The following is an 11,730-nucleotide window of genomic DNA, read 5'->3' as shown; positions in this document are numbered from 1 at the left end:
AGTTACCGGGATTGGCAGTTGTTTTTTCATCAATATTGATGTTACATGTCTGAGGTGAAATTACATCGATTATTCTATCGAAAGTTGTTCAGTTGAATGTTCTAATTTACGAGAAATTTTTTCGATTTCATTTTAATAAAAGTACATAGTAGGTCTAGGTACATTCTACTTAATAAATTATGAGAGTGATTAAGAAATGAGAAATTATTATGCTTCAAGTTGATATCTAAAAGTGAATTTAGCAACCAATGCAACCAACCAATAAGTATGATGAAAGCAAATGCAAAAACTATCTTGCAATCAGTGAATAGCTGATGGTTTGTTTTGTATAATGGTGTTCTCCGGTAATTTGTGTGGGAGCAAGAGGCGGAGTTAAACAGACGAAAATAAATTAAAGCTAAAAGCCTATCCTCAGTAAGTTAAAATTTAGTTAATAAAAACGAAATATCACTTCTTAGAAATTGAGAAAATTCAATCAATAGGTAAAAAATTATCAATAAATTATTAATTTCTTCTCAAACAATTTTCATTTGTGAGTATCAAGTAATTAAAGATACACAGAATCACACAACAGAAAACAGACGAAAATGAATTAAAGCTTAAAGGCTATCCTAAATAAGTTAAAACTTAATTAATGAAAACAAAATAATATCACTTCTTAGAAATTGAGACCATGAGAACATTCAATCAATCAATAGGTAAAAAATTCAATTAATGAAAACAAATATCACTTCTTGGAAATTGAGAAAATTCAATCATTACTCAATAGGTAAAACTAATCACACTACTAAAACTAAGACTCATTCAGTCATTCACTAGAATAAAATTGATCACATTTGAAAATAAATTGGTACAATTTACTGAAAATAGAGCTAAAAATCAAATCACTTTTGGATGAACTCTCTCAATAATGCCAGCTTCCTGAGTTTTATAGAATTAGACTTTTTTTTTTGCTTTAGCAATTCTTTTCTGTATTTTTCCGCATTATCCTCAGCTTTTATAATCACGGTGAGCACTTCAGCTCGTTGTTGTACATCTTCTTTGCTACAACTGACTAGTTCAGAATTTAATTCTTTTAAGGCCACTTCTGTTCCACCTGCGCGTTTTGGTATTTTGTGTTTTCCTCGAGTGTTCTTAAATACTGTTTCTACGTATTCAATTGAAACTATCGCCTCCGGATTATCAGCATCCTCTTCCGCAGATCTAAACAATAGCAGTGATGAGCAAAGAGTTGATGGATAGATGAATGAAATTACGGCGTTTCTTACTGACAGTACTGACAGATCTGCAGTTTCCTGATCCTTCGTTATGCGAATTTATTTTCACATATTCGCTCCTCAATGCCCCTTGCTTATTTTTTAGCTGACTGGGAGTAACGTCATAGTTCAAATCTGCCATTTTCGGTGCAATCATTTCCAAAATTTTGTTATTAGATTTAGTTTTTCCAAATTTCTCCTCTTTAGAGATCAACAGTGTGAGGAAAAGAGCAACAGTATCATCATTCCAAACAAATTTGGGTTTTCTCGCCTATGTAAATTTAAAACATTTGATTCAAGTCATGGATAACGAAGTGACTGTATTATTCAATATTACGTACAAATAACTTATAGAGGAACTTTCTTCACTGTTGACACCAACAGTGACCACGACTTGCTCCATTTTTTCAACGTTCAAATAGAAAAACGATAATTAATTATACTACAAATTACGCACGATATATTTTCAATTGACAGAAGATGAACAGAACTGAAACAACACCTCACTAAAATAAGCGCCAAAATGATAGTCTCACAGATGTAAAAAAAAAAAGAGGGTAGTAAATCAGCTGTTTTCAAGGAATAATTCTTTGAGAACAACTGATCTACTCCTTTTAGATCAGTTTAATGCAGATAAACGTAATTTTTCAACTCTAAAATCATCTATGAGCTGATATCTACTCCAAATTTGATTACAAGTCATCATCAACCAACTTGAAAATCCAAAATCCATTCCCAAAAGCTGCCCATCTAGTGGATTTTACTTTTCGAAAAATCCATAATTAATCCGTTCATAATCTGGTAAAAAGAACAAACAGTTTTGTAAAATCCGATTCTGGATTTGAAAAAAGAACACAGATTTCACAGAATCCAGAATCAGATTTTGCAAAATCCGTGAAAAAGAACACATCTATTGATATTTAAAAGAATTTCACACTCGGTTTGACATGAATAATTCACCGTACATATTTACGGCAAACTAGGTATGCAATTCTATTAACACCGTCATTCATTCACGCATGAAAATAAAGTCGGGCCTTCCAATTTAGTTCAAGATTTTTTCACGAGTTCACTTTGATAATTATTGACGAGAATTTTCGTCCTAATCATCTGATCTCCAGAAAGTGCGAGTAGGGATCGCTTCTTTCGTCGAATTCAAATTTACAATTACTATTACTTTTCAGTTGTTTTAGTTTTATAGCATCTGATAGGTGAGTTCCATATTCGAAAACTGAAGATATGGATGTTTTCTCTAAAACGACTACCTGTGTACAAACAAAATTGCAAATTAGTTCATCAAAAGATTTGTTGAATTGATTCTAAGAGGAGAATTGAAAGGAAAATATAAAATCAGGAATTAAAAGAGAAGCAACAGTTTGAAATTTCAGAGTAAAAGCTTTAGATAGGTATGTACCTACTTCTCAGAATGAATGCATACAAAATTTGATAGCGGATATCACTTCAAAATTTAAAAATCACCATGAAAACACATTTTCAATTTTTTTTTTTTTTTTTTTTTTTTTAGAAACAAACCAGTTTTTAGTGTTGAGTTTTCTTAGCAAGAAATGGCATTTTTACTTCTATCGTAATTTATTTTATTTTAAAAAAAATGAATTTACTTACTTTCAATTAAAAAACCACATTCAGCAAAAAGTACAATTTTTTATTACCTATTCTTTCTTTTCATTTTTGTCAAATTGCACACTTGACACTAGTTGATCGCGAAAAAAAAATTATCGGAGTAGTGTGACCAAATTCAGTGGAGACTTTCATTTTGAGTTGAAAGTCACCGAGAAAAAATTGCAGCTTCATAGGAGCTCTTGCAGGGGAGATATGGGTCTTCAAAGAAGGGGAATTTTCGAAAGAAATTTTTTTCTTTCAAACTTTTTTTGAATTGCAAAATTATTTTTCGTTTGACTGCGAGACTTGAAAAAAATTAAATTGAAAAATTCAACTTTGGGAACGATTGAAAAGTTGAAGATAACGTTGGACGGGAGTGGTTGAGGGTCGATATTGTATTAGAAGTGGTTCAATAAGAGTAATTTGAGACCACAACCACCTTCCTATCCCCTTTTGGTCAAGAATCCTTGGCCAAAACAGATGACAACGAAGGTGGTCAATTGTCTCAAAGGAACTCCTGAATCGGTTTCGCGATTCGATTTAAAAAATGTGATGGTGATTCCGAAACCGGGAAAAGGTCCTCTTTCGAGTTCCACTGTTCTGCGATTTTGATACGATAGAGCGACTTGGTACCCTTACTACAAATATTAAGTACATAAATCCGATGCCATGCGTAACTTCACTCGCGTGTTCGTAAACGCGAGTCGATACTAGTGCTAAACTGTGTAACTCTAATCAGAGCAGGAGTAGGAGTACCTACCTACATCCCTCCGCAACGGGGACGGGAGACACATAGTTTTTTCTTTTCAATTCGCCAGGTGTATTTACCTAAACCTGAAAAAAAACGACCCTATACGCTCAATGTCTTACTCATATGGATAGTAAATCAACACGAACCAAGCTCCTCATCAAACCGGTTGTATTGGAATGTCAAGTCTAGAAGCCACCAACTATAGCTTGAATTTATTCACCAAAGAGTGCCGCTACTGCCGTAATGTTAGACGATGTAATCAGTGCTTTGACCGTAGTGTACGTATATCTAGAATTTTGGTGTAATTAGTGCGGTTATCATGATGTCAGTTCTACTAGTAGTATATTATGTAATCATTGCATTCTTAGCCAGTAAGAATGCCATTGCTGGTTTCGCGAATATCTCCATGGAAAATGAAAGTTCTCCGATAATCGTTTTTAATGCAATCAGTCAAGACCTTGAGTGTTTCATTTCCTATGCCATCAGTTTTGGGGATGATCAGTGGTGTACATCGTCACTCTTGCATCATTCAGAAAAAAGTTATTCACCTTTTCCTTTTTTTACAAACAATAGCAAGATTCGACTCTTGAAACACATCGATGTACGGGATCCTGGAACCGTCATGATTACGAAAAAGCTGCTTCGAGATGAGAATAACTGTTTCGTCGTGAGTGGAAATTGTTCGACTCCAAAAATATCAAATTGTTTAAATGGTAAGTATTTATATTGTTTGAACGACGCGATGATATGCGATTGTAGTCCTCCTTCATTTACACCGCGGCCAATGTTGGGATATCCTGGGAAAATCTCATTTATTGTGAAAGATTTCGAGGTGAAAAATACATAGAATCGTTGGAAAAAGGAAAAAAATGGAAAATCCAGTCAAAAATGCCAAGTACGGGGAAAATTTGGAAAATGTGAAAATCCATTCAAAAAACATTTTAATTTCATGTCTTCTTTACATTTTAATACAAATTTAAAGTTGACTTAGGAGAAAAAAGGAAAAGTCCTAATAATAGTAGACAATAAACACCCAGGTGTACAAAAAAATTTATGTGGACCAATTTCGTATGTACATTGTCGTACCTAGTGAGGAGAATTTTTTTTAAAAAAAAGCAAAAATTCGAAAAATTTCGAAATTTTTGAAAAGTCTTAAAAGAGTTTGAAGTTGGCCTTGATTGAAAATTGAGAGTCTGAAAAATGATAGTCACAAAGGTGAACAAGAACAGTTATAATATAGGCCAACTCTGTAAAGTCGTTTGGCACATTTTAGAAACTGAATACGAGACCGGTAGAAAGGTTATTCGATCCTTCAATGTTATTTAACGGTAATGCTCTAAAAAATTAATAGTACATAGTAATTTCTTACAATCTCCGTAGACATCCTGAATAAATTGAAAAGTGATGACATCCATCTGTAGAATAACTATACCTTCCGAGTCGATGCGATGGTTACAAAATCGAAACAGATTTCATATTCATTCAAACTATCGTAAATTGTTTCTTCTTCCGCTATTCCAAACCCGGAATATCTCGAAAAAGTGAAATTTTACTGGAGATCGATTTTCTTTTTTTAAAAACTTGATGCATTATTTTCATGAACTTGAAATTAAAATGAGGAATGAATACAAACTGAAATTCTGCCTTATATGTGCAAATTCCATTTTTCTGAAAAGTGTTCCATTTTTAATCATTTTTATTTTGGTACAAACCAATAAAAAATACACTTCTTGTGACCATGTCCAATTTCCGTCCTAATTTTAACGCTTTGTAAGCTCATACTTGTCTCCAACAGTCTCGTCTTTCGTTCATTCGCGCGGCTTTCATACGATTTTTATACCTAACTTCTGTCTTTCGTTTATTCGCCGGACGGTGAAACAAATAATAAATTTCGGAATTTTTGTTGTATTTTTGATAGCGTCCAGTGTACCCGCAGTCAACGGAACTGATCGAAATCTCGTCATTGAAAACAATAGTAGAAATGAGATGTATATTGTCGAAATGCAATTTCGATATGGCGCAGATGTTATATCCACGCAATTAATATTTCCTTTAGATACAAAAACGCAGAACTTTTTTGACAAATCGGTGGCAGCAAACATGAATATCAGCGGTCCCCCCATCGTCTCGTTATTCAAAAAACTAGAAAAGGATTCCAAATCATTTCCCATCGAAGAAGATATCCAGCTGGGTAGTCTGGATACCTGTATACATATGAGCGGAAGTTTTGAAGATCCCAAACTCGTCTACTTACCCTGCGAAACACCACGTGGACGCAGACCGTCTACTACGACTGCGACTACGACTACAACCACGAATACTACCACGGAAGGCCCAAGGCCAGTATACATACGAAATGCCATGCCAGATGCCAGAAAGTGATGGGTAATTTGAACATTTAAGATTTTCGGATGAGGAATGCAGGAATTGTATGTATTTAACCGCAATGACTTAGGTATATGTATGCAAGGGATTTGATTAATGATTTTCAGCATAAGGTAAACTGCCAAATTAATTATGATATACTTTTTTTCACCGCCTCCAGCTCCCCCCTAAAACAATATTGAACAGTGAAACCACCGTTAATACCTACATATGTATCATGTTCAGAGCTTCAACTTTCAAGTACCATTTGTGTACTTTGTCCTGAATCAGTATCTGTTCAACCCCACGCTTTTCAAAAGTGGTCCAAAAAAGCTGTCTTTTTTTACTGGTCACAAGTTGACCCCCCCCCCTTCCCCTTACTTTCAATTCCACCTATGTTACACTCACGCCGACCTATAAAATATAAGCACTGTGCAATTTTGAACGAAAAATGTTCATAAGCTTTGTTTTTACAGACGCTTTTAAAAAGGATGCCATTTATCGACACGTCGGATTAAATGATTTGAACGACAAAAAAAAAGTATTTTGCACGAAAGAGGCTAACGTCTCAAAACCACTTTTTTAACGACGAAAACAGTTTTGAACCATTGCACGACAACAAAAATTCAAGTGCACGCCAAAAAAATCAAGTGAACACCACAAAATTGAATGAAATGCATCGACGACTTTAGGAAATGAACGACGACATAATAATAAAAGCGACGAATTTATTCACAAAATTAAAATTTCCAAAAATGATTGGTGTTGGTTTTGAACCGATCTGAAGCCTCCAGTGTATTTACCAATAAAAACTTCCTAAAGCTGAAAAAAAGGTGAAAATGAAATTCAGCACTTACAAAGGCATCATTAGGTACATATCTTTGAATTCTTTTTGAGCCGGTTCAAATCCAAAATTTTCTCGAACGATCATTTTTTTTTTAAATTGGAAAATTACTTGAAAAACAAGACGAGAGGCACTAGGAGTCCTCAAAGTAGGTTTTATTCACACTTGAGAATTTTTTATAATTTTTGTTGGCTTCCACCCCCCCCCCCCTCCACCCTAATAGTTGTTAGGTAAGTACTGTTATTTTTTATTTATTTTTTTTAAACTCCGAAAAATGCATTAATTTTTTGATAAAATTGAACATATAGGGGGAGGGGGAGTAGCGCAAATCCAGTCACATCGTGCTACTTCAATATGAAATTGTTTTGAATTTTTATTAAAATATCTATTTGATAATTATTAGTACCTTGTAAGTAAAAAATTGGATTAAAAATTGTTTTTACTGCAATTTTTTTAAATTTTTCAACTAGGTAGTAAAACCAATTCAGTTCGAACTGGTACATTTACCCTACTCGTAAAATATGATTTATACTTTCCTTTTTACTTAATTATAGCTTTGTAATCTAATATTTAAACATTGGTCATTTTTGTGATTAAAATATATTTTTTTAACCTAGAAATTGATTGATTTCTTTCCAATTTGTTCATGCTTATGATTTATCTGCGCTTTAACGTTTTACTGAAAAATTCAAAATTGAAAATGTGATTAACAGTCGGTAGTAGTGGAACATTTTGTAAAGGTAAATAATAGTAGATATCCATGTATTTCACGAATAAGTGATAAATTGCGACACATGGCCTAAACTTGTGAAATTCAGATTGTTGAGGTAAAGTATGCTTGGATAATCCCTCATCTCTCCGCTTCGGTGAGAATGATGGGTCAAGCACGAAAATAAAGTCTGGCCTCCCAATTTCCCTACAATTAATATTACTTTTAAGTTGTTTTAGTTTTATGGCATCTGATGAGTATGTTCCATATTCTGAAGATATGGATGGAGGGCCGGCGGAAGGATTTTCACCAGGTGCAACGCACCTGGCGAAAATTTCAAAAAATAAACCTATTTTTTGTATACAAATTTTAAAACAAATCAAAATCTCGAATTTAAAAATTACATACCTACCTAAAAAAAAAAAAAATGGAATTTTTATTTCTGTTGCATACAAGTACATAGATTGTGCAGCGACCACTCTGTCATGTAAGGAAAAAGTAAAAAAAATATCCTGAATTTTGACAAAAAATTGGCGACGAAGTTTACTGAGAGGGAGATTACTCAGAAAATCAGATCTTTGGTGTTAAAAAAAATACTTATGTTTTTATACAAACCCCTTCTCAAAAAAAAAAGGCCAAGACTGAATATGATGAATTGAATTATATTTTTTTGGTTACGTAAATAGGTATCCCTGTATTGTTGTATTGTTTTCAACAATTTTTTTTTCTCAAAAATAATAAATGTTAAACATTTTGGCGCTTTTAAAGTGATGGATGAGAGGTAGATGAAACTATTTTTTTCGGATTTCCAGTTTTCGTCATTGTATTCTTTTAAACATCATTCAATTCTTGTTGAAAATTGACCCTACATGTCCCTGCCGATTAAATTTTCTCAAACTTGGAAAAACCTATCGAATGAAATCTTATTTAATTGAGCAATTTTTTATATTTTTGAAACGTGCCTCATTCATACTTGAAAAAGCTGAGCAAAAATTAGGTCCATCTCAAAAACCTATCCATTTTGGAAGATAGAAAATTTGAAATTATATTTTGTATTGAATAATTCCAAAGGGGGAAAAACTGATTTTTTTTTAAAGCAGTTGATTATTGATTCAGAATATGTATTTGAATATTTCTAACCTTCAAAGACCTAATCATTTTAAGATGTTTCAAAAACTCACTAAAAATTAAGGGATCAATAGTTTTTTTTAGCTAAAAAAAATCCGTACTTCAATTTGAAAAATCAATTTAATTGAAACATTTTCAGTTTTCTTTCCAGCTCTGCGTTTGTATAGACAATGCAGTGCTGATTGCTGCAATCTCACCACCTTTTTTTACCCCCCCCCGCTAATTCAAGATTTTTGTGGTTTTTGTTTCCCCCCCCCCCCAATTATTTACACTTTTCATCAAATTACAATAATTTAGAGTTTGCACTTGGCGAGAAATTGAAAAAGTGCCGGCCCTGTATGGATGTTTTTTTCTGAAACGACTTCCTACAAACAAAATTGCAAATGAGTAATTGCCGAACTTTGGGGACTCGTGTCTCAAGATTGGTTGAATTGATTCTAAGAGGAGAATAGTAAGGAAAGTATAAAATCAGAAATTTAAAAAAAATCAATAATTTGAAATTTCAGAGTAAAATCATTGGCATAATGTGCCTTTTTCTCAAAATGAGATTGCATACAAAATTTGATAGCAGATATCACTTCAACTGAAAAATCACTGTGAAAACAGCTTTTTTTTTAGTAACAAACTAGTTTTTAGTGTTGTGTTTTCGTAGTAAGAAATGACATTTTTACTCCTATCATAATTTATTTTATTTAAAAAAAAATTACTTACTTTCAATTGAAAAACCACATTCATCGAAAAGTACGAATTCTTATACCTTCCTTTCTTTTCATTTTTGTCGGATGGCACACTTGACACTAGCGGATCGCAAAAAAAAAATGTAATAGAGGAGTGTGACCAAGTTCAGTGGAGACTTTCATTTTGAGTTGAAAGCCACCGAGAAAAAAATGCAGCTCCGAAGGAGCTCTTGCAGGGGAGATATGGGTCCTCAAAGAAGGGGAACTTTCGAAAAAAGACTGATACATTTTTAAAATCCTCACGAAATTCCAAATTTTTTTCATTCAAACTTTTTTGAATAGCAAAATTATTCAAGCCACAATATTTGTTCGACTGCGAGGCTTGAAAAAAATTAAATTGAAAAATTCAACTTTGGGAACGATTGAAAAGTTGAAGATAACGTTGGACGGGAGTGGTTGGGGATCGATATATGTATTATGTATTAAGAGTGATTCAATAAGAGTAATATGAGACCAAGACCACCTTCCTATCCCCTTTTGGTCACGACTCCTTGGCCAAAACAGATACCAACGAAGGTGGTCAATTTTCACAAATTTAGGAGCTCCTGAATCGGTTTCGCGATTCGATCTAAAAAATGTGATGGTGATTTCGAAACCGGGAAAAGGTCCTCTTTCGAGGGAATATTGCAAACATTTTATGCTCGTATCTTTCGAGTTCCACTGTTCTACGATTTTGATACGATATCGATAGAGCGATTTGGTGCCCTTACTATTAAGTAAATCCGATGCTGCGCACAACTTCAACGGAGGCGGGAGATTTGTGTTATCCTAGCCCACATTCTTTCTTTTCAACAAGTCGCCAGGTGTTTTTACCTAAACCTAAAAAAAGGACCCTCTACATAACGTCTTACTCGTGTGTATAGTACATAAATCAACACGAGCCAAGCTCTCACCAAACTGGTTATGTTGGAATGTCGAGTGAAGAAGTCACCAACCTTTGCTTGAATATATTCGCCAAAGAGTGCCGCTACTGCCGTGATGTTAGACGTTGTAATATGGTTGTAATCAGTGCATTGACTGTAGTAGTGTACGTATATCCAGAATTCTGGTGTAATTAGTGCGGTTATCATGATGTCAATTGTAGTAGTATATGTAATCATTGCATTCTTAGTCAATACGAATGTCATTGCTAGTTCCGCGGGTTTTTTCACGGAACATGAAATTAATCGAGTAATCGTTTTTAATGCATGCAGTCAAGATCCTGAGTGTTTCATTTCCTATGCCATCACTTTTAGGGAAGACCTGTGCTGGCATACATCGTCACTCATGCATTTTTCAGAAAAAAGTTATGAATCTTTTCCTTTTTTTACAAACAATACCAAGATTCGACTCTTGAAGCACATCGATAAACGGGATCCTGGAACCATCATGTTTACGAAAAAGCTTGGAGAAGATGAGAATAACTGTTTCGTCGTGAGTGGAAATTATTCGACTGCAAAAGTATCAAATTGTTTAAATGGTAAGTAGGTACTAGGTACATATGTATTTATATTGTTTGAACAACGCGATGATAGCGATTGTAGTCCTCCTTCATTGACACCGCGGCACCGCGGCCAATGTTGGGATATCCTAGGAAATTCTCATATTGTGAAAGATTTCGTGGTGAAAAATAAAACCGTTGGAAAAAGGGAAAAAATGGAAAATTCAGTCAAAAATGCCAAGTACGGGGAAAATGAGGAAAATATGAAAATCCATTCAAAAAAAATTTTAATTTCATGTCTTCCTTAAATTTTAATTTTGTTCATCCTTTGTTTAAGTTTTTCGTCCTCCTGTTTACTGATTCTGTACTCCGTGCTTTGTGTTCTTGATCATATTTTCCCAGGGATGGAAAGCTAAAAGATGAAACGTTTGGCTTTAGCTTTTACCTTCTAATATAAATACATACCTATGTATTAATTATAAAACCTGAGCTTTATAATACAGGAGAATTAGGTGAAAAATCGCAATAAAAAAACATTTTTACCTAGCAAAGATTTTTTTGCGGGAAATTGTCGAGGGTGACCCCCTGAATAATTCCTAAGAGTTACCACCCCGTACCCCTCTTGCTAATTTTTTTATGGGGGGCTGAACCTCCCCGAAATGGGGTTTTCGCAGTTTTCTCCTCAGGGGTTGATTTTACGTCAAAAACAGTTCAGTACTTTTTTATTCTACCCCAAATTTCCGATCTAGTGATATATCAACTGTCCTTCTACCCCGAAGGGGGGTGGGGCTAGAACCATTCAAATGAGAGGGGTTTTCTAAAAAACACAAAAAAGCTATCGTCGTATAGGAGGGGTGAAATGGCTTCCGAGAGCGTTCGGGTTGATACTAGCATGGAAGGT

The 11,730-nt window shown here is 34.1% G+C and overlaps 2 long non-coding RNA genes across 2 annotated transcripts in view; both read left to right on the top strand.

The window, feature by feature from the left end:
* The window catches only part of LOC135844889 (uncharacterized), a 90,053-nt gene that overhangs the window by 23,347 nt on the left and 54,976 nt on the right, over positions 1 to 11,730 (top strand). The window lies entirely within an intron of this gene.
* Positions 3,574 to 7,455, top strand: LOC135844890 (uncharacterized). The gene is made up of 2 exons (XR_010558660.1): positions 3,574 to 4,340; positions 5,546 to 7,455. It is a non-coding gene; the product is annotated as an uncharacterized LOC135844890 (long non-coding RNA).

The sequence above is a fragment of the Planococcus citri genome, chromosome 4 (assembly GCF_950023065.1).
Source record: "Planococcus citri chromosome 4, ihPlaCitr1.1, whole genome shotgun sequence".
NCBI classification, from domain to species: Eukaryota; Metazoa; Arthropoda; class Insecta; order Hemiptera; family Pseudococcidae; genus Planococcus; species Planococcus citri.
The sequence above is the reverse complement of the archived record's forward strand: the minus strand, read 5'-3'. Positions and strand labels throughout refer to the sequence as shown.